Genomic DNA, 21,497 nt, shown 5'->3' with positions numbered 1-21,497 from the left:
ATAACATTTGAAGCCAATGGGGTTCCATCCTCTGTTTGGGGTCACAAGCTGGTTGTCTTGCAGCTACAGAGAAACAAGACCAGAAACCTGGACTTTGTCTTCAATAAACCACACTGTGCAATAGATGAGAATGTCACAATCATTTTCCTCAGAAAAATCCACTGTCATTAGGAAAACAGATATGATGCATCAGACTCTTAATTGGGGATAGCACATTCCACATTTCTGTACTTAGGGGAACAATACCCAGATGATGATGTGCTCAGCTTGAGCACATGGCTGAAAAAAACCCCTCTTACAGCTTCCCAGAGATAGAGTAAAAATAAAAGATATCTTTCTCATTATTCTTGATTATTCTGTTACCATATCCCTCACTTCTGGTTCCTTATATACAACTTTTCAGTTTCCCTCACATGGAAATCTTTATCTTTTCCCAAGATTCCTCCTTCTAAAAGTATAATCCCTGTCACCTACCATCAACATCTGTAGGTACTCTCACTTTCCCTTTATTCTCCAAATTTCTCTGAGAAGAGTCAATGGTTGCTGGAACCACTTCCTCCCTTCCATAAATCCCTCAAAAAATGGAATTCTGATCCCTGCTCCCTGAAATAATTTTCTTAAAAAAGAAAACAAAGGGAATATATTGTTGGATATCCAAAATCCAAATATTCATAATATTACTGGCCTAGGTAGATCAAGTTCTTCTCCTGATCTCACTCCCCTTGATTGTTCTACAGCATTGCACCCTATTAGCCTTCTTGAAACTTTGACTTGCCTGCAACTCATCTTTCTGTTAATTCTCTTTCTCACTGTTCTTCATTCTGTTTGTTCATTCAGTGATTTCTTTATTCATTTATTCTAGTAGACATGCATTACATTTCTACCCTATGCTGAGAATTGTAGTATGTTCAGAGACTACAACATTGTGAAGACACAGTCCCAGCTTTATGTCTAAGGGGATACAATAAACGCAAATGAATTAATATAATATAGCAAGTTCAGTGTCATGGTAGTGCAAATGGGGTGTGATTGGAGGCAGAGAGAAAGGACATACAACCTGTGGGATGGAGCATAAGGAAGGCATCTTGAAAGAAGTGGCAATTGAGTTGAGTTTGAAGTTTTAAAGAATGAGTTAACCATGTATCTCTAAAAGTAAACGTTCCCCAAGATTCCCTGCTCAGCCCTTTTCCCACTCAGTTCCAGACTTCCTATGGCTTTAACCCTGGAAAAGCATGGATGACTCACTAGCATACATCTCAACAGTAATTTCTAGTAAGCCTTGATTTTCTAATAGAAATTCCCACCCAGATTTCGAACATCTTGGTGGAAACGTCTCTAAATTTCCTTCTCTAAATAGCACATCTGAACATTACCCCTGCCCATATAGCCTCCTTTTGGCCAGAGTACCCAGTCCAATTTGATAATACTCTTTCAGTGAACCACTAAAACTTGAAACTGTGGAGGCAGTTTGAGGTTCTCATTCTTCTGCTTTAAACTGCACAACACATTGGTCCCTAGCATTTGGAGACTATCTCCCAAGGAAATAGCATATCTTTCTTTTTTTCCTTTTTAGCCTACAGCCACAATTGTCATCAAATCTCACTATGAATAGTGACAAATTCCCATCTATCTCCCTGAATTTAGTCTCATGGAAATGCTTACAAAGGAAGTCTATGCAGGTTTTTAAACATTTTAATCCCCACTCTTACCTTTTCAGCATCATCTTTTCTCATTCTTTCATTCCTGTCTTGCATTTCACCCATACCAGATGGCTTCTGCTCACCTGCATAAGTCATTTTTGTCTGTATCTCCAAGCCATTTTTCACAGTGTTCCTTTTTGGATAATAACCTCCTCCTTTTTCTGATGGTGAAATTTAATTTATTTTTCATGTCCTAGTTTCAATGACATCTTCCTGTAATTCTCTAGGAAGAATTACTTACTTCCTAAGCAGTTAGAGATGGGTAAATAGATACAAAAATAAAGCTATACTTCTATCTATTTATCCATCTATATATGTATTAAAACAAGAGCATGCATTATCTTATAATAAAGCTGGCCAAGCCTATGGCTGCCCACTAGACTACATCTACTTTAGAAAAAGTTCTGGGTCTTGTATTTGGGCTACCCAGGTGCCTCTAGTAGTAAAGAACCCACCTGCCAAAGCAAGAGATGTAAGAGATGCTGGTTTGATCCCTGTGTCAGGAAGATGCCCTGGAGAAGGGAATGGCAACCCACTCTGGAATTCTTGCCTGGAGAGGAGCCTGGCAGTTTACAGTCCATGGGGTTGGAAAGAATTAGATATGACTGAAGCAACTTAGCACGCACACAAGCTTATATTAGTGCTCAAGAGATGCCCATATGCCCATCTGTAGAAGGAAACTATATTTCCCCTAGCTCTCAGTTTCCTAGTGTTCTGAAGAACCAGAGAGTCTCATTATTAAAAATAAAGTAGATGGTTTAATATTGGCAGAGAGAAATTAAGATTGGACTGAGAAGTAGAGAGAACAATCCAAATGATTTGGTTACAAAAATCTGCTGCCCTGTCTAGAAAGTGAAATAGGGAAGGCTTTGAAGAGTTGGCACAGAGCTTTAAGCAATCTTTAACTTAATACGCTGAGTCTGGAGCGTTGTAACTTAGCCGATCTAGCTGAGTAAGGTGAGTTTGTATACTTCATACTAGTTTGTAAACCATGATTGCTTGGCACTGTAGTTAAAAAAAAAAATGATGCTGTCTGCAATTTGAAGCAGCTGGCTCTATGTGAACATTGGAGGTGAGACATTTGGAAGGAGGAGTGACAAGCACAAAGTTATAAATTCTATGCCTAGAGTCTGCATTCACGCAGTCCATTTGCATCTCTCCTGGTCTTTTCAGGATGACAAAGGCAGAGACAAGGGTAGTAGCTTCAGGGGTAGGTGATGAAACCAGTTGTGTGTGTGTGGGCAGGGGGGAGGGTAGTTTTATCAGAGACTGCTGCTTAAAAGCACTAATTATTTGAAACAGATTTTGGATGACCTTGTCCCTTTTTAATTGAATGGGCCTTTTAGGAGGTGCTGACAGCTTGCCCTCAGGTGAAGAGAGTAACAGAATGAGAGATGATGACAATGAAAAACCCAGGCAATGGAAGGCTTTGAGGAGTTAGTCAAAGATAGTAGGGATGTGGCCAGAATGGGTATATGAGCCCAAGAAGAAGGTGAGATCTTGATTGAGAGGGAGTGCTTGGAGAGAGAGAGAGAGAGATCTAAAGGAGAAGACAAGTGGGAAGAAGAGATGAAAAAAGGGAGAGAAAAAAGACACACTTAACCCCTTTAAATTTTACCCGAGGCGTGCCCTGGCTTTGTATTTTGACCTCATAAATCAGATTGCTGAAAAGGAAAATCTTCTATTTTTTATTCCTAAATTCTCTTTGCAACCCAATATAATTATCATAGAAAATTGAAATTTTATCCTGGCCACAATAGCTGAAATAAAATTCCCTGAAAATGAATATGATGGCTTAGGTAGAATATTGGGGAAAAAATAAAACCGATGTTCTTACTAATTATGAGCCACTTGAAACAGTACTCAAATATTTCCACCTGCCCATTGGTAAATGTGCATGAAATAAATAGGTTTAGTTGAATTATTGTCAATTCGGTTCATGTCAACAAATATTTCTTGATAGCTGGACACCGTATTAGGTTCTGTGGATAAGATGCATACGACAAGTTCATAATCAAATATTTACAGAGGACTTACTAGAGCCAGAAATTATTCTAGTCAGTATGATAAGATGGAGCCTAATACCACTGCCTCTACGGATGGATCTTTTCTCCTTGAGTACTTATTAGATGTCCTGGTGGCTCAGTGGTAAAGAATTCACCTGCAATGCAGGAGTCTCCCTATAGTGCAGAGGACGTGGGCTCAATCCCTGGGTCAGGAAGATCCCCTGGAGAAGGAAATGGCAACCCACTCCAGTATTCTTGCCTGGGAAATCCCATGGACAGAGGAGCCTGGCAGACTACAGTCCATGGGGTGGCAAAAGTCAGGTACAACTTAGCGACTAAAACACCACCACCACTTATTAGTAGCAAAATTTGTTTACAGTGATGGTTAGATTGTATATATTGGCTATTTAATTATATTTGTGTTCAACTAACTAATACTAATGTGACAGAATGATTTAATCAGAAATATTAAAATATATTTTAATACTAGAAAATCTGAAAATAAAGATGGTTGAATCAGTGAAGGCACAACCAAGGAAACATAAATCCTTCAAAGCATTTAGATAAAGGAAATTAAATCCCCCAAATTTGTTACACAAGTTACAGAACTGTAAGAAGCTGAGCAGAGGCACCCAGAGACAAGCACCAGCTGAAGTCAGTGGGAAGAACTGGCATTACCAGGACCAAGGGATTGATCTCCATAGGAGATGTAGTCACAGCCAAAGATGGGGACCAATGCAGACAAGAGTGGAGGGACACCCAACCTCTCCCATGCCCCTGGTCTCTCATTTTCTGCCAGTGCTTCTCACTGAATGAATGAAATAGCTGACACGGGAGCCTGGGAAAACACAGCCTGAACCAGTGACTCCACAACAACTCAGAAGAGAAGAGGAAGAATGAGGAATGACTCATAGAGCTGTTAACAGATAACTGAGGCATTTTAAAATTTTAAGAATTTATTTGAATTGGGGCAAACCATATAGAGAAAAGACAGAAGCAAAGTAAGGAAATTATTGATTGGCTATAGCTTGAAACCTGGTGCTGCTTGTGATCGGTTAGTTGTCCTTAGGTTTCAGTCTCCTAACCTTGAGGTATTTATAGCCTTAGATTTTGATTTGTCACCAAACCAAACTCGAACAGCTTGGCATTAGAGCCACCTCAGTCTAATGGCCTCCTTGTTTAATTAATTTAACAGAGTAACAGAGCCAAGAAACTGCAGAGAGGTATATATTCCCCCAAATCCACTTGAATGCCAAGAACATTGTGTCTAATATTCTTTATAAGCTCCTTTTTATATTGTGCCGAATCTGAACCTTAAGTAATGATTTGTTGAGCGTAAGGCAACAAATGGTGGAAGAATGGTTAGGAGGGGGTCACTTAAGGCTACCCCATACCAGTGCTACAGTTTGACTCCTTGAGAGTGTGGTGCTTCAGATCCACAGAATTGAAAAAGAGAACAGCTTTTCTCTACGTGTCTTCGCAATTGTTCCTGGACTGCTCTCTGCATTTCTCTCTGTCTCATGTGGTGGCCATGTGAATCTGGCCATTTTCAGCCTGATATACCCTGACTTAGGCATCAAGATCTTGTATCCATTTCCTGAAGGTTAGGCTATCATCACTTCTCATTCCCTCAACTTCTTCCTCATGTGAGCATTTCTTTATGCTGACTTCTTTCTTTCTAGTGGGAGGGGGTTTGCTTCAGTTGGTAAGCTTCAGGAAGGACCAGTTCCAGTTGCAACCTCAATGCAGCTACAAAAGCCTTTCAGCTTTCTGTCTGAAATTTGCTGTGCACCACTAAAGGAGTGGGTGTAGTTCTGAACCGGGGTCAGGAAAGAGAATATTATGTAGCTGGTGATAGTATGGCATGTAATCCAATCCTTAAAGAGTATTACAGTTATTATTTTGTTGTTTTAGCAAGATTTTTATAACATTTTGTTCTCATGGTTTTGTATTCTTCCTTTCACCATAATGGTTGGATGATGTGGACTGAAGGGTAAAAAGATTTAGGTATATTTTCCTACATTCTGGTGGCCAGGTTTTGAAGTCTTCTCCAGGTTCTGCTTTTAATATGAGAATGAGCTAGTTCCAATCCCCAGATGAAGTATATTGTTTCAAAAACGGGATAACCTTTATCTAGAACAATGTCTGCCTTGTAGTAAGCCTTCTTTTCACAAATATAAGAAATCTTTTTACAAGGTTCATCAAGTATTTCAGATGAGGAACATTTCATTTAAATCTGAAAAGATCATCACATTAAAAGACAAATGATACCCTGCTTTTCCAGGGCGATTAATGATTTCTAGCTTTATGCCTCTTGTGACAAATAACTCCATAGATGGGAACTTTGAGGAAGAGATTGTCTGAATTCAAACCTACAGTTATCTGAACTATAGAGGAAAAACTGTACTTCACCTTTCATGGCAGATAGAAGAATGCCTTACAGCTACTGGTCAACCTAGAACAAATCAAGTGACTGCAAGCTCAGAACTCTTATTTTGTAAAATGTGAAAATAGTTCATATATATAGCTTATGATTTTAATGAGGACTCAGTGAGTTCATGTGTATGAAAGTGCTTTGTAAATGCTAAAGCATTATAAAAGTAAAATATTTTAACATCACCTTCAAACCTCATTTCTAATTGCTCAAGAAATGAATGATCTACCACGGGGTTGTTCTGTCACAGTGCAGTCGTTGGTGTATCACCATAGCAGTCATCTAATTAAATGGTAGCGGAAACATCTCTGGTATTTGTATAAGCCTATTACATTTACAGGTAAAAGAAATTAGACTGGCAATTAGCCTCTAGCTTGGACAGCTTTGTTCATCAGCCAGCCTTTCTGAGCTGAAAAGGTTCTTGGTGATCATCTATTCCAGTATCTGAATTACTTCATAAGAAAACTCCCTGTAAACCAGGGGAGAATGTCATAGCATTAACCATTACCAAAGTTGTAGGAGACGTGGGAGGCAGACAAAATCTCTATTTGCCTGCATTTGCTAACTCATTCACTTAATTTTCTTCTTTAATTTTCCATCTTTCCAGGTGTCACTTACTGATAATATTTTCACATGCCTTTATATGTTCCAATTCATTCTATTTAACACTATCTTCCTAGCATATTGACAAATAAAGAGTAAGCGAGTAAAACCGGGAAAGTAAAAGACTCAGGCAGAGAGACGGTAAAGGAAGGAAAGTCTTACTGGAGAAACTGGAAGAATTTAGGGAGCAGTGGAATGCACAAAGGTGGTGAGGATGGCTGGGCAGAAAGAAAGATGGTTAAAAAGAAGTAGTTTGAATACTAGGATTTAGAACAGATGTCTCATTATAGAGAACAGGCTTGTGGTTGCCAAGAGGGAAGGAGGACAGAGGAGAGATGGGTTGGGAGTTTGGGGGGTAGTATATATAGAATGGATAAATAACAAGGTCCTACTTATAATACAGGGGACTGTATTCAATAACCTGTGATAAACCATAATAGAAAGGAAAATGAAAAGGTCAATATAGATATATATGTATAAGTGAATCAATGGTCACGCTCACCCACTGAATCAGTGGGTCCCCTCTCTTCTATAGGTCAGTGTCTCTTGTATTTAGCACTTATATTTGGTATATTTGGTATAACCTCATAAAACAATAAGTAGAGAAGGCAAACTGGGATTCTACCAGTGGTCACGTATGGTTGTGAGAGCTGGACTGTAAAGAAGGCAGAATGCCAAACAATTGATGCCTTTGAAGAGTGATGCTGGAGAAGACCCTTGAAAGTCCCTTTGACAGCAAGGAGTTCAAACCAGTCAATCTTAAGGGAAACCAACCCTGAATATTCACTGGAAGGACTGATCCTGAGGCTGAAGTTCCTGTGTTTTGGTCATCTGATGTGAACAGAAGACTCATTGGAAAAGTCCCTGATACTGGGAAAGATCGAGGGCAGAAGGAGAAGAGGGCATCAGAGGATGAGATGGCTATGCATCGGCTATCACCGATGCAATGAAACTGACCTTGGGCAAGCTCTGGGAGATAGTGAGGGACAGGGAGGCCTGGTGTGCTGCAGTCCATGGGGTCACAAAGAGTCAGACATGACTGGGAGACTGAACAACAACGGCAACATAACTGAATCACTGAAGAAATTAACACGGCATTGTAAATCAGCTACAATAATCTAAATTTTTTAAAAAGCAGATGTCTGATATTTCCTCCTATACCTTTCTTGTTCCATTTTCTTCCAACTCAGGGTTACTCCTATGTTCCCATCTCAACAAAAAGGTGATTTTCAAGCCACCTCTGACAGACAAGAATAATCAGAAATTTCTGTTAAAGCAGATGAATTGTTATATCAATATTTAGTATAATGTCATGCATTTTCATGGATCTAACATTCTTTGAGTCACAGAAGCCATGCTAATATTCTCATTGCTGAAAAGTACCTTGCTGTAATAGAATATTTAAAAAATTGTTTATGTCTATTATCTCATTTTTCCTCACGGTAACTCAGAAATTTAAACAGATACTTTTGACTCTGTTTTAGAGATTAAAAAGCTAAGGCCTGTGGCTATTAAGTACCTGGATATCACTCATCAAAGTTTGTAATCTACAACTCAGTGTTGGAAGAGATGAATCTGATTCCCAAACCAAATAATCAGGATGTGGTTTAATAGGATCCAGAGCTGTTGCTTGGGCATTTTTAACATTTATCGTTCTTTCTAAAACCTTCCATAGTTTAGAAAACAGGGCCTTGGATGCCCCTGATAAGCCCTGAAACATGTCATTGGCTAACAGCAGAAACATCATGCAGGAGTGTTGGGACAAAGCACAGAAAGCCAAATTCAGACCAGAGCAGCTAAACCAAGAAAACAGACCACAGAGATGTGAGTTTCCTTTCTCAAGCTAAGCCCCTGGGACTCAGTGAGGCTGGTGGGGATCCAAAGATTGAATCGAATCCCTGGTGTTCAAATCATCTGGGGGGCCAAGGCTCTTAACCCTCTGTGGACTGCAGACTCATTTAGGAACCCCAAAAAATGTGTTGTAGAAATTCACACAATAACTATTGCACTTAACATCACAGACTTCCTAAAACCTGTTTGCAGACTGTTTCCCAATGTGTGCATCTTGGACCACTTCCCCAGAATCTCCTAGGGTGTTAGCTTACTAAACTGCAGATTCCTGATTCTTCTCCCAAAGCCATCAAAACAGTCTCTTTGTGTGAAGGATAGGAATTTCATTTTAACAAGTCCTATAGCTGATTTTTATGCAAAGTTTGAGAATCCATGTTGAAGGTATACACTGAGCCCAGATAAAATCATACGTCTTAGAAAAATAAATTTGAGGCTGCCTCACAAACTCTCATTCCTGCTCCAACCTTAAACAAGGTTGCCCAGTAGTGATGCGATGATGAACACTGCTCTGGGAAGACCCTTGGTTCTTAGTTCTTGTGTTCTTCTCCATAGAAGGTACCCAAGATAGAACAGCATCTCATTTAACATGAGTCTCAGAAGGCATCTAGTGGCTTCCCCATTTCGTAGCACCATCTGAGAGTATTCTAAGCTGACAGGTTCTGTTTACAAAATGTTACGATCCCATTTATCCCAAAACCCTATCCATAGTAACAGAAAATATTCCTATCTTGTAGCTTTCCACTATCCATGAAAAGTGTACTTTTCACCATATCCATCTGGTTTGGAAATATGAAACCAGTGTAGTAAAAAAAAAAAAAAAAAAAAGTGAATGAACCAGTTCTATTTAGTCCCATTAAAATGCAGGTACATACTGTTTGTTTATCTCCCTCTGGGAGTAAGCTGGGAAACTGTTGGCGTTAGGGAAAATAATAATAAGAAAAGTCTTAAGTGTCGACTTCACAATTTCAGGGCTTGATAAGTCCTTCTAAGTGTAGCACTCTATCACTTTTCTCAGCAGGGTATAATTACTCATAACTTGAAGGTTTTATCTCTGGGCTGTCTTTAATAAAAAAGGGGGGAAAGAAGGTAAATCTGTCACTCACTGAAAGTATAGATGTTTAATTAAGTATCACATATAATTGTTTTAATCTCTTGTGTAATAATTGCACAGTCTAGGAATTTGGGTTGTGGATAGGGAGATCTTCTAGCAGACTTACAAAGATTTATAAAGTAGGGATTTATTAATGCATTGTGTGTGTTAGTGTGTGTGTGTGTATGCATACTTCTACTGTTGCACCTGAGGCTCACCCTGGTGATTGGTTTTTAATCTCATATTACTTAATACTCATTCTCTGTAGGAACCCTTCTCAATATTTTTAAATTATGAAATAATTATTTCATCCTTTATTCAGCTTCTTTGGGTCCCCTCTCTTCTATAGGTCAGTGTCTCTTGTATTTAGCATTTACATCTGATATGTCTGATGTAACCTCACAGGACAATAAGTAGAGAGGCATGCTGGGGTTCTACATTGATTTAAAGGAGTGTGTATGCCATCACTTTTTTGACAATAATTTAGGCCATTTAAAAATCTGTATCAAAATACCTCTGAACTTTCAGCCTGGACACAAATAGCTTTAAAAGTTTCCAGACATTAGGGTTACAGGGCTGAGCCCCCATGACCCTCCATCTCTGCTGGAGATTTTCTCTGGAACAGAGCTGGTTCTGGTGGTCTTCTCTGAGAAGTGGGTTGTTTGTTTGTTTGTTTGTTTTTTTTTTCCTGTATCTGTGGCAATGCCCAGACAGACTATTTCCTAAATGTGGCCTCTACTGGGGAAACCCTAATTTGTAGTGTTTGCCAATTTCCATGGTTTAATACTACCATCATGACCATCTGAGAGACTTGTCATGATTCTCAAACTGTCAACATCATTCTCAACCCAGAAATTTTACTACTATTCCTCCTTGTACTAAGAAAATTCTTCCCTTATACCCTGGCCTAGTTCTCTCTACCTTCTTCCTTCAGGCTTCCACTGCATTGGTACCTCCTCAAAGAGGTCTTCATTGACATTAATTTTTATCCACTCTTTCTTCACAGCACTTACCATGTGAAACTATACATTGACCTGTTTTTTATTAGTTTCCTCCATTGGAATATAAACTAAGAAGTTAGTTGGCTTTCTTCATTATTGTAACTCCAGTACCTAGAATAAAGCTGACATGTAGCAGATATTCAAAAGTAATTCTTGAATTAATAAATAAATTATATGATTAATAAGTATACATGAGATGAGACTGCAAAATTTTGTACAATTTGATTTTTTTTTTAACTTTAACTATAACAGGAACTGTCCATTTTCCTATATTTTCCCCATTCTGCTTTCATCTTTCTCTCATAGTCTGTGTTGAGTATGTGTGATTTTTGTCCATTAGACTGGGGGCCTCTTGGAGGAAGGCAGTATGTTTCACTTACTTTAGTTTTTAACTTATTTTTGGCTGTGCTGGGTCTTCATTGCTGTGTGGGCTTCTCTCTAGTTGTGAATGGGCTAATACTCTTCGTTATGGTGTATGGGCTTCTCATTGCAACAGCTTCTCTTCTTGTGGAACGCATGTGCTGCCTAGGTAGTTGTGGCTCCTGGGTTTTAGAGCACAGGCTTAATAGTTGTGGTCCATGGGCTTAGTTGCTCCACAGCATGTGGGATCTTCCTGGATCAGGGAGGTGGATTCTTTACCTCTGAGCCACCAGGGAAGCCCTCTCACTTACTTTTGAATTCCTTATGCCTGGAATAGAAGAGAAGCTCATTGAATATGTGCAGACTGAGAGAATGAAGTCACCATATTTTCTATTTTTCTTATTTTCTGTCTCAGAAAAAATCTGTAGTTTAGAGGAAAAGGGGTCTGTGTGCATCTGTCAGGGCCAGTGAGAACTTGAGCGCCAATACAGAGACTGTGTTTTGCTCCACAAACAGGCTGGAGGGAGAACAGAGAGTCACAGAATGTAGTGAATTTTGGCAGTTGCCAGTGAGAAACAGTTGAAATTCCTGGAGTCTCAGAGCAAAGAAGAAGCAACCATGTTGATGAACAGATTAATGGCTCCCATGGGAGCCCCAGAAAACATAGAGATGCCAAGCATCCATAAATAAGTTATAAGATGTCATATTAGACCTCTATTCAATTGAGCCTCCTATAATAGTGTCAAAGTTAACTATTCCTGAGGAGTCTTTGAGAAAAAGGCATGAGCCTGGAACTATGGATATTTCACATCTGCTTTTCCTCATACATAGTTGGATCACTAAATGCGGCAAAGAACTCCACTAGTAAGTGTCCAGAACAGAGAGAGCATTTACAGACACGTGAGTATGATGTTTGACATTAGCAAGGAACTTCACACACCTATAAAAATACAGTTGTTTTTATGTGTTAGGGTTATTTACATAGAGAGATGTGTACAGAGATAAGAGTATTACTTCTGTAACTATGTAAGAAAAAAAATCCATATATGATGTGCTTTTCTTTGGTGCATGTGAGGAGGTATTGAGGGGAAGCTATATCCTGGGCAAAGAAGGATTCTGAATGTATTTGAGGAAAGTTTCCTGACTCAATAACTTACAGTGTACTAATTATGGAGGAAGAGGTTTACTCTCAAGAGGGAAAGGAATGGGAAGTATACGAAGCTTTCATGTTCTGCTGAGTCCTTGATACCTTGCAAAATGTACTGCTGAACATTTTTAGGCAATAGAAACATTATAGTAATTAAGAAGCGATAGGGACCAGGCAAAGAAGTAAGGAAAGGCTGCTTTCTTACTCCCTGGTATTTAGATAAAGTTAGCAGTGAAGTTATTCTCTTCATTTTATTTCTTATTTCTGGGTCAGAGAAGTAAGAAATGGGGGCTTTCCAGTGGCACTAGTGGTAAAGAACCACCTGCAATGCAGGAGATATAAGAAATGTGGGTTCGATCCCTGGGTCAGGAAGTTTCCCTGGAGAAGGGCATGGCAACCCACTCCAGTATTCTTGTCTGTAGAATCCCATGGATAGGTGAGCCTGGAGAGCTACAATCCATGGGGTCACAAAGAGTCAAACATGACCGAAGCAACTTAGCACAATGTGCTCAAAGCTACAGAGATGGATATTGACAATTAGGGCCTGAATTCAGGAGGTCTTGGGTTTCCCCTAAGTACACTTTTCACTGTACTTCACTATGATGTCCAGCTAAACTATCAAGATACTACCTATATACAAGTGAAATATGGCAAAAGTGTGAAATGGGCCAAGGAGTTGATGTAGATATAGAAGATAAGAGGGCTAGAACATTTAGAACTGTGAATGTCAGAGTAGTCAGGGTAAGAGCATGATACAACTACTCACCCTACGTTGTAGCTTTTGTTGTCCCAGGGAACATTGTCATTGTTTCTCACAAACATCCCCTCACCCAGTGTTGCCCTTCTCCATGTCCTTCCTCTCCCGGCCTAGGAATACTCTCATGGAAAATGAAACCTTCCTGTTATGCTAACCCACCTCTGTTCAATGCTATAGGCTTGAATACAAATGGCTGTGTATCCAGCCAATGCAAATTCTGCTGGCCAAGTAGTTTTCCCACACTAAAGGATGACAAAGGCAGGAGTAGAGATTGCAATTGAGGTCTTCTGAGAGTAAAGAGAGATTATACAGTATAAGAAGCAAGAATGTGGAGAAATGGATTGCAGTCCTGTAATTTCACTGGACTAATTGTGAGCCCTTGAAGCTCGATTCCCTCTCTATAAAATGAGTGGATTTGTCATGATGTCCTAATGGTGCCAACGTGATGTAATTAAGTCTATTCAAGAAATAATCCTTATCTTGATTAGGTAAATAGGAGTTGATTAATTCCACTCTGATTAACCACCACCTCTCACTATCTCCTAGAAGCATTTACCCGATCTACCCAGCATTTCACCATTTTCTCCCAGCAGAAGTGAAAAATGCTCCAGTATTCCTCACAATAGAGATCAAGCCAAGATCCAAATGCTTTAAAACATAAAACACTTCTACAGATGGTTGTGGTTTGCCTCGCAAGTGGGATGGCATTGGTGGGGACAAGATGAGGAGAGGGGAAAAGGAGGAGGAGGTATAAAGGAGAGGTTCCTTTAAAACATCAAAAAGTCTTTATAGATCTTTTCTGCCCTTTCATAAAGACTTCATCTGGCAGCCAGATTGTGTTAATGGTCTGCCTAGAAAGACCCACCCTGGCCTGACATAGCTAGACACACACTCTCCAGCTTTGCTTTGCTTCTTTGATGCTGTCACATGTTCTTCATTTTCTACATTTCATTCATTCTTTGCCTTTAAGCTATAAGGATAAAAGTGCCTGGCATTTAAAAAAAAAATCAGCTTACATTTTTTAAAGGGGCAGAATTTCATGCAGCCTTTGATTTTCTTCTGGGAGAAAGTCATTACTTTTCTTTAAAGAAGACACTAGAGAGATTTTTCTGCTGCCTTTTCCCCATTTCCATCCGTCACCCCAACTCTCCCGCTTTCAACAGTAAGAAATAACACTGGTTACAGAGCAGGAATGGGCTAGAGAAAAAATTGCCTCCTAGAAAGTACTTATGACACTGAAGTGAATAAAAAAGCCTAAACATTCATTTACTGCTAAATAATGACGAAAGATAATTAAAATGTTTTAAAGCATTGCACTATATTTCATATCTGTTAAACACTGGTTGAGATAGCTGTTTTTAAAATCTGGTAGTGTTGAGGAGAAAAGATAACCAAGATAGTATGGTGCTTTTTGCCTTTGAAACCTATAAGAAGGTTACACAGAAAGGTTTGAAGCATTGTATATGAAGGAGGGTATAAATGGAAGCAGAGTAAAAACCCTGTAGTACAAAGACAACAGTAATACAAGGGAATTCCAGCATGTGGAAATACTCAAATAACAAATGTGTCTCTAAGGACATGCTCTAGATATTCTTCCCCGCCCCCCCCAACAATGAGCCTAACTTTAAAATATGTAGGGATGGGGAGAACCTGTAGAAGAACAAGTAGCAATAACTAAAGGATAAGAGTTTGCCAGATATGGAGTGTCTAAATGCACACATTGAGGAAAAACAGGGAATGATAAGATTTCCAGATAGAATAGATGACTATTTCTACAACAGGTGTTTAGAATTCACAGGGAAAAGAATATTTGGGGAAAAAGTCTTAGATTTGAATAAGAACTAATGCTGGAGATTTGTGTAATGTGTAAAAACAAGTCAAAAGAGTGATACATATTCATACACACACACACTTTTAGAGGAAGAGAAAAACAATGGAAAAATCTATCACCCAGCCATTAAAATCCAGCAGCAGAAACCATGACAAAATGTGGGAATTTTAAAAAGTTTTTGGGGAAGATTGACAAAGTTAAAAAAACTGCAGGAAACCTTAAAACATTTAAAATACCTCATTGGAAGTTCATGATAAGTGCCTTTAGAGGATCAAACAGACCAAGCAAAACTGAATAACCAGCTAAGTCACAGAGTCTGTGTTTGAAGGGAAAAAAAAAAAAAGCATCTTTGGGAGAGAGAAAAGCAACTAGAAAAATTGGATAAACAACAAACCAGAGCAAGCACCAAACATGCAAGAAATAATCATAGGAAGATTTCATGAGAGATACTCAAAATGTAATAGTAAAAGTATATTTCAGTCAGCTACTCTAATTCCTGTTAGGGGCCCATCTAAAGTTCAGTCGCTCAGTCGTGTTTGACTTTTTGCGACCCTATGGACTGTAGCAAGCCAGGCTTCCCTGTCCATCACCAACTCCTGGAGCTTTCTCAAACTCATGTCCATCGAGTTGGTGATGCCATCCAACCATCTCACCCTCTGTTGTCGCCTTCTCCTCCTGCCTTCAATCTTTCCCAGCATCAGAAACTTTTCCAATGAGTCAGTTCTGAGAATCAGGTGACCAGAGCAACGGAATTTCAGCTTCAGCATCAGTCCTTCCAATGAATATTCAGGACTGATTTTCTTTAGGATGGACTGGTTGGATCTCCTTGCAGTCCAAGGGACTCTGAAGAGTCTTCTCCAACACCACAGTTCAAAACCATCAATTCTTTGGTGCTCAGCTTTCATTATAGTCCAACTCTTACATCCTTACATGACTACTGGAAAAACCATAGCTTTGACTAGACAGGCCTTTGTGGGCAAAGCAATGTCTCTGCTTTTGAATATGCTGTCTAGGTTGGTCATAGCTTTTCTTCCAAGGAGCAAGCGTCTTTTAATTTCATGGTTGCAGTCACCATCTGCAGTGATTTTGGAGCCCCCCAAAATAAATCTGTCACTGTTTCCATTGTTACCCCATCTATTCACCATGAAGTGATGAGACCAGATGCCATGATCTTAGTTTTCTGAATGTTGAGTTTTAAGCCAACTTTTTCACTCTCCTATTTCACTTTCATCAAGAGGCTCTTTAGTTCTTCTTCACTTTCTGCCATAAGGGTGCTGTCATCTGTGAATCTAAGGTTTTCAATATTTCTCTTGGCAGTCTTGATTCCAGCTTGTGCTTCATCCAACCTGACATTTTGTGTGATGTACTCTGCATGTAAGTTAAATAAGCAGGGTGACAATATACCACCTTGATATACTCCTTTCTCAATTTGGAACCAGACTGTTTTTCCATGTCCAATTCTAATTGTTGCTTCTTGACCTGCATACAGATTTCTCAGGAGGCAGGTAAAGTGGCCTGGTATTTCCATATCTTGAAGAATTTTCCACAGTTTGTTGTGATCCACACAGTCAAAGGCATTGGCATAGTCAATAAAGCAGAAGTAAATGTTTTTCTGGAACTCTCTTGCTTTTTCAATGATCCAGTGGATGTTGGCAATTTTATCTCTGGTTCCTCTGCCTTTTCTAAATCCAACTTGAACATTTGGAAGTTCACGGTTCACATACTGTTGAAGCCTGGCTTGGAGAATTTTGAGGATTATTTTGCTAGCATGTGAGATGAGTGCAATTATGCAGTAATTTGAGCATTTTTGGCATTGCCTTTCTTTGGGATTGGAATGAAAACTGGCCTTTTCCCATCCTGTGGTAACTGCTGTGTTTTCTAAATTTGCTGGCATATTAAGTGCAGCACTTTCACAGCATCATCTTTTAGGATTTGAAATAGCTCTACTGGAATTCAGTCACCTCCACTAGTTTTTTTCATAGTGATGCTTCCTAAGGCGCACTTGACTTCACATTCCAGGATGCTTGGCTCTAGGTGAGTGATCACACCATCAGGGTTATCTGGTTCATGAAGATCTTTTCTGTTTAGTTCTTCTGTGTATTCTTGCCACCTCTTCTTAATATCTTCTGCTTCTGTTAGGTCCATACCATTTCTGTCCTTTATTGAGCCCATCGTTGCATGAAATGTTCCCTTGGCATCTCTAATTTTCTTGAAGAGATATCTAGTCTTTCCAATGCTACTGTTTTCCTCTATTTCTTTGCACTGATCACTGAGGAAGACTTGCTTATCTCTCCTCACTATTCTTTGGAACTCTGAATTCAGATAGGTATCTTTCCTTTTCTCCTTTGCCTTTAGCTTCTCTTCTTTTCTCAGCAATTTTTAAGGCCTCCTCAGACAATCATTTTGTCTTTTTGCACTTCTTTTTCTTGGGGATGATCTAGAACACTGCCTCCTGTACAATGTCACAAACCTCCATCTATAGTTCTTCAGGAACTCTGTCTATCAGATCTAACCCCTTGAATCTATTTGTCACTTCCACTGAATAATTGTAAGGGATTTGATTTAGATCATACCTGAATGGTCTAGTGGTTTACCCTACTTTCTTCAATTTAAGTCTGAATTTGGCAATAAGGAGTTCATGATCTGAGCCATAGTCCATTGCTGGTCTTGTTTTTGCTGACTGTATAGAGCTTCTTCATCTTTGGGTGCAAAGAATATAATCAGTCTGATTTTGGTATTTTTTATCTGGTGATGTCCATGGGTAACTCAACCATACCTGTACTCCTAGGGACAGAATCTTTTAGGGAATTTGAAGCATCATTTGAAGATCAGTGTATGAATAGCAGGCTTAGAGGAAGAAAGGAAAATCAGAGAAACGGATCAAAATATTGTTTCCATTTATTTATAAAATGGGTCAGTAAATCTCTGAGCAATACCAGTGTTCCATGCAGAATAGCTAGATGATAGAATCACTTTCACATTGGTCTTACTAGTACCATATATAATGAAAAAAATCAGTTTTTACTTACAAATTCTCCTTGTTGAGACAAAGGTAACACAGCTCCTATAAGTGGAAATAATTTAAAACAAAACTACTAAGATCTTTCTTACCATATTTGAAAATATAAAAAAAATACCTTTAAAATTCATACTTGGAAAATATTGTGTTTCTTTGATATGAATCTTACTTAAAAATAAGAAATCAAACATAAATTGGCTTAATACAAATTTATACACATTATACTTGTGAAAAACCCAAAAAAGGAAATAATTAGTAAACTCTTCTATATTGTGCCAGTATTTTCAGAGCTGTGAAATATCACCTCAGAGGGAATAAACTGAAAGAAGCTCTCAAGAGAAGCTGTGATTAGTTCAGTGAGGGGACAGGTAAAACCCAATACAGGCAAGTATAAAGGGTGTCTCAGTGGTACGAATTTGCCTGCCAATGCAGGAGACACAAAGAGATGCAAGTAGGTTCTATCCCTTGGTCGGGAAAATTCCCAGAAATAGAAAATGGCAACCCATTACAGTATTCCTGCCTGGAAAATTCCATGGACAGAAGAGCTTGGTGGGCTTTTGGAGTCCGCGGAGTCTCAAGGTGTCAGACACGACTGAGCACACTGTGTGGATGTGTGTGGGGAGCTAGGAGGCCAAGAGTGTAACAGGGGACTGGAAGTCATTATATCTTATTTTCTGCTGACACCATCTGAACTTGATGTTAGTAAAATCATCTATTGTTAGATGGTATCATCAGATGGGAATTCAAAACTAAACACAACGTAACACTGCTGTTGTTCAGCTGAACTGCACGTGGCAAAATAGAGCCACAGAAAGTGGAGATTAAGGAATTTAAAGGACCAAAGACACGGAAGCCCAGCCTAGGAACAATGAGACTCAGAAGCCTACTTTGAGATCAAACCATAAAGTGCTTAGTGAGGATACCATTTGTTAATAGAGCATGATATAACAGCATTATGGGACCCTTAGAAATTTGAAAGATGTAATTTTTAGGACAAATGGAAAGATTCTCCACTTTGGTAGATTTTAAATTTGTAGAACTTTTTAGTCTAGAAGTGATAAATGCTATATATATGAATAGCATAGTAAAAGATGTCTATATATTCAAGAATGCTGGTTCCAAATGGATTTTAGTGAGAAGTGGAAAAATGTGAATGTTCAAACTTTACTGTAAGATTATAAACCCTCTCAGAGTCTCTGGCCCCTCTGTCAACTGAAGAATATTTTCTACAGGAACAGGATTTCACTTTTGTTTTTATAGGGCTTGAATTCCCAAAGGAGAAAAAAACAAATATCAAGAGGTCAGATGACTAACATTATAAAGCTTCAAATATATACTTTATGAAGGTGATAGTGCTCATTAACAAGTGAAAATATTTTATGTACTTCTTCCAGTTCTATAAGAGCCCCTTATTTAATTTCCAGTCTCTGTAAATTATTAATTAGATAATAATTTTGGTCATCTCCCTAGCTTTTTAGTAACAGGAAAACCAACTAAAACAGGGGGAAAAAATGCTATGAACTTTTTCTATAATTTAATAAATGTGATACTGCAATATATGTTTGCTAGATCATGGTAGATGAATAGATTTTACATGGTTAAAAGGCAGTGGTGGTGTTTCAGGTAATATGGAAGGCTAACAGAAAAAGACATCTGGGAACCAAAAGTCTATTGATTCAGCTCAGCTCTACAAGATTATTTTTGGATTGGTTTCTTTGAGGTCCATATTTCTTCTTTCTGTCTGTTGTTCTTCCCACAGATGTACTCCACCTATATCCTTTACTTCTTTCCTGTCTTCTAACACATAGATCTCTATTTCAGAATGCTTCCAAATGCTACACATTTACATCTACCTGGGTGCCCCTACAGATACCTGCAGCACATTCTTCAAACCTCCTCACCAAAAAGGGAACTGTTCTGCCAAATGTCATATTTTAAGGGTACCTCCAAATCCCAGTTACCCCAGCTCAAAATGTCTGGGTTATTTTTGACATCCCCCTTTTCCTAATTTCCATACCCAATTCAGTTACCTGGTCATATTGGTTCTGTCATCTTGAGTCTATCACCCTTTACTTCTCTCCTACTCTTTCCTCTAAGATTCAGTGTAATGTGGAGATCAAAGAGTACAAGCTCTAGAGTTAACTGCTTATGTATTCTTGTCTTTCCACTAACTACATCTGTGATCTTGGGCAGATTGCTGAATCTCATTGTAATTTGGTTTCCTCACCTGTAAACTAGGAATATAGTAAACCATACCACAGGATTGCGTTCAAATTTAAATTAGTTGATATATGCAGTGCTCGATAAATTCACTTGTAATTATGGATGTTGATGATGAAGATGTAGATTTCAGAGCCTTCTAACCTTTTACAATCTTCTAATGGGTCTCCCAGATTCCACTATCTACTCTCTCAAGTTCAGTCTTCATATTTCTTTCAGAGTTGGCATCCTACAAGAATATCTGACCAGTGTTTTCCCTCCTGCTCAAAGCCTTATGACTTACAGACTGTCTCCTATTCATATTAACATAGTATTTAAGGTACTTTTCTATTAGGACTCAATCATTATAGTACTCTATCCTATGCTTGTTTTCTGCTTATATGTCCATTTCCCTTCCCCACCCCAGTGTCTAACTTGTCCTTTCTCAAATGTGTCCTGATTTTGATATCTCTTTATTTTTCTTCTTATTATGATTATCAGGAATACTTTTCCCCTCTAGTCTTTGTCTTGTATAAACCCCTCCATATGCCTTAGTTAGAAATGTTAATTCACTAAAATCTAAAGATAGTCACACTGTTAATACTAAAATCAGCAACTACCATTTATTAATTGAATGCTAACAAGGTGTCAGGAACTCTGTCTAGTAAAGTCAGTATTGTCATTATCACCATTTTAGTGGAAAGGAAACTTATGCTCTAGAATGTAGAGTAATTTGCTCAAAATCACCCAACCAAAAAGTTGGGAAGGCTCAGTTTTATGAGTCCTGAACCCATATATGCCCTCACTAACACATTACACTCTCCTGACACCTGTGCATATGTTTATTTTCCATTTAATACTCTCTTCTGTTACCCCAAATTAAAATATTTCCAAGGTCAGTGTCTTACCTGTACATATTTTGTAACATCTTATGTTGTGCTATTTGCCCAATAAACATGTGATCATGATGAAGTGAACTCACTTCCCTATTCAGTCAAATAGGCATGGCCAAGCTGGAAGGGTAGGATGCAACTGTGTTGTGTGTTTTTCTGTGTTAAATTAGTGGGTTTCCTTAAAGATGAGATCCACTTAGGAGTTTAGTTTTACTCCTATGGACTCAAGCATTCTTACCCTACATGTCACATGTGGATAGCCCCCAATTTCAAAATAATCAAACAAGAGCACACATTTACTTCAGTCTGAAGTCCAGTTCTGAAAGCAAACTCCGAAACCCAAGGGAAATACTGATCAAAAGAGGTGCTGTATTGCTGTACTGAAGTTGTAAACATTCAGAGACCAACAATTATACTTATGATTAATAGTGACTATGGACCCTACCTTATCCAGTGTTCTTTGTCTGTTTATAGATCTCTCTCAGTAAGTCAACAATAGTCAGTGTGATAATAAGGTCTGAGCCTTTACTCTTTGTATTACCAATGTAGAGCACAGAGCCTGATATACAAGAAAAACTCAAGAAATATGTTCTATATTTTATGGCT

At 38.7% G+C, this 21,497-nt stretch overlaps 1 protein-coding gene across 5 annotated transcripts in view; it reads left to right on the top strand.

The window, feature by feature from the left end:
* Positions 1–21,497, top strand: part of LOC122445571 (limbic system associated membrane protein) — a 687,896-nt gene that overhangs the window by 255,680 nt on the left and 410,719 nt on the right. The window lies entirely within an intron of this gene.

This window comes from Cervus canadensis, chromosome 7 (genome assembly GCF_019320065.1).
Source record: "Cervus canadensis isolate Bull #8, Minnesota chromosome 7, ASM1932006v1, whole genome shotgun sequence".
Taxonomy (NCBI): domain Eukaryota; kingdom Metazoa; phylum Chordata; class Mammalia; order Artiodactyla; family Cervidae; genus Cervus; species Cervus canadensis.
Note: the sequence above shows the minus strand (reverse complement) of the source record. Positions and strands in the feature narration are given on the sequence as shown.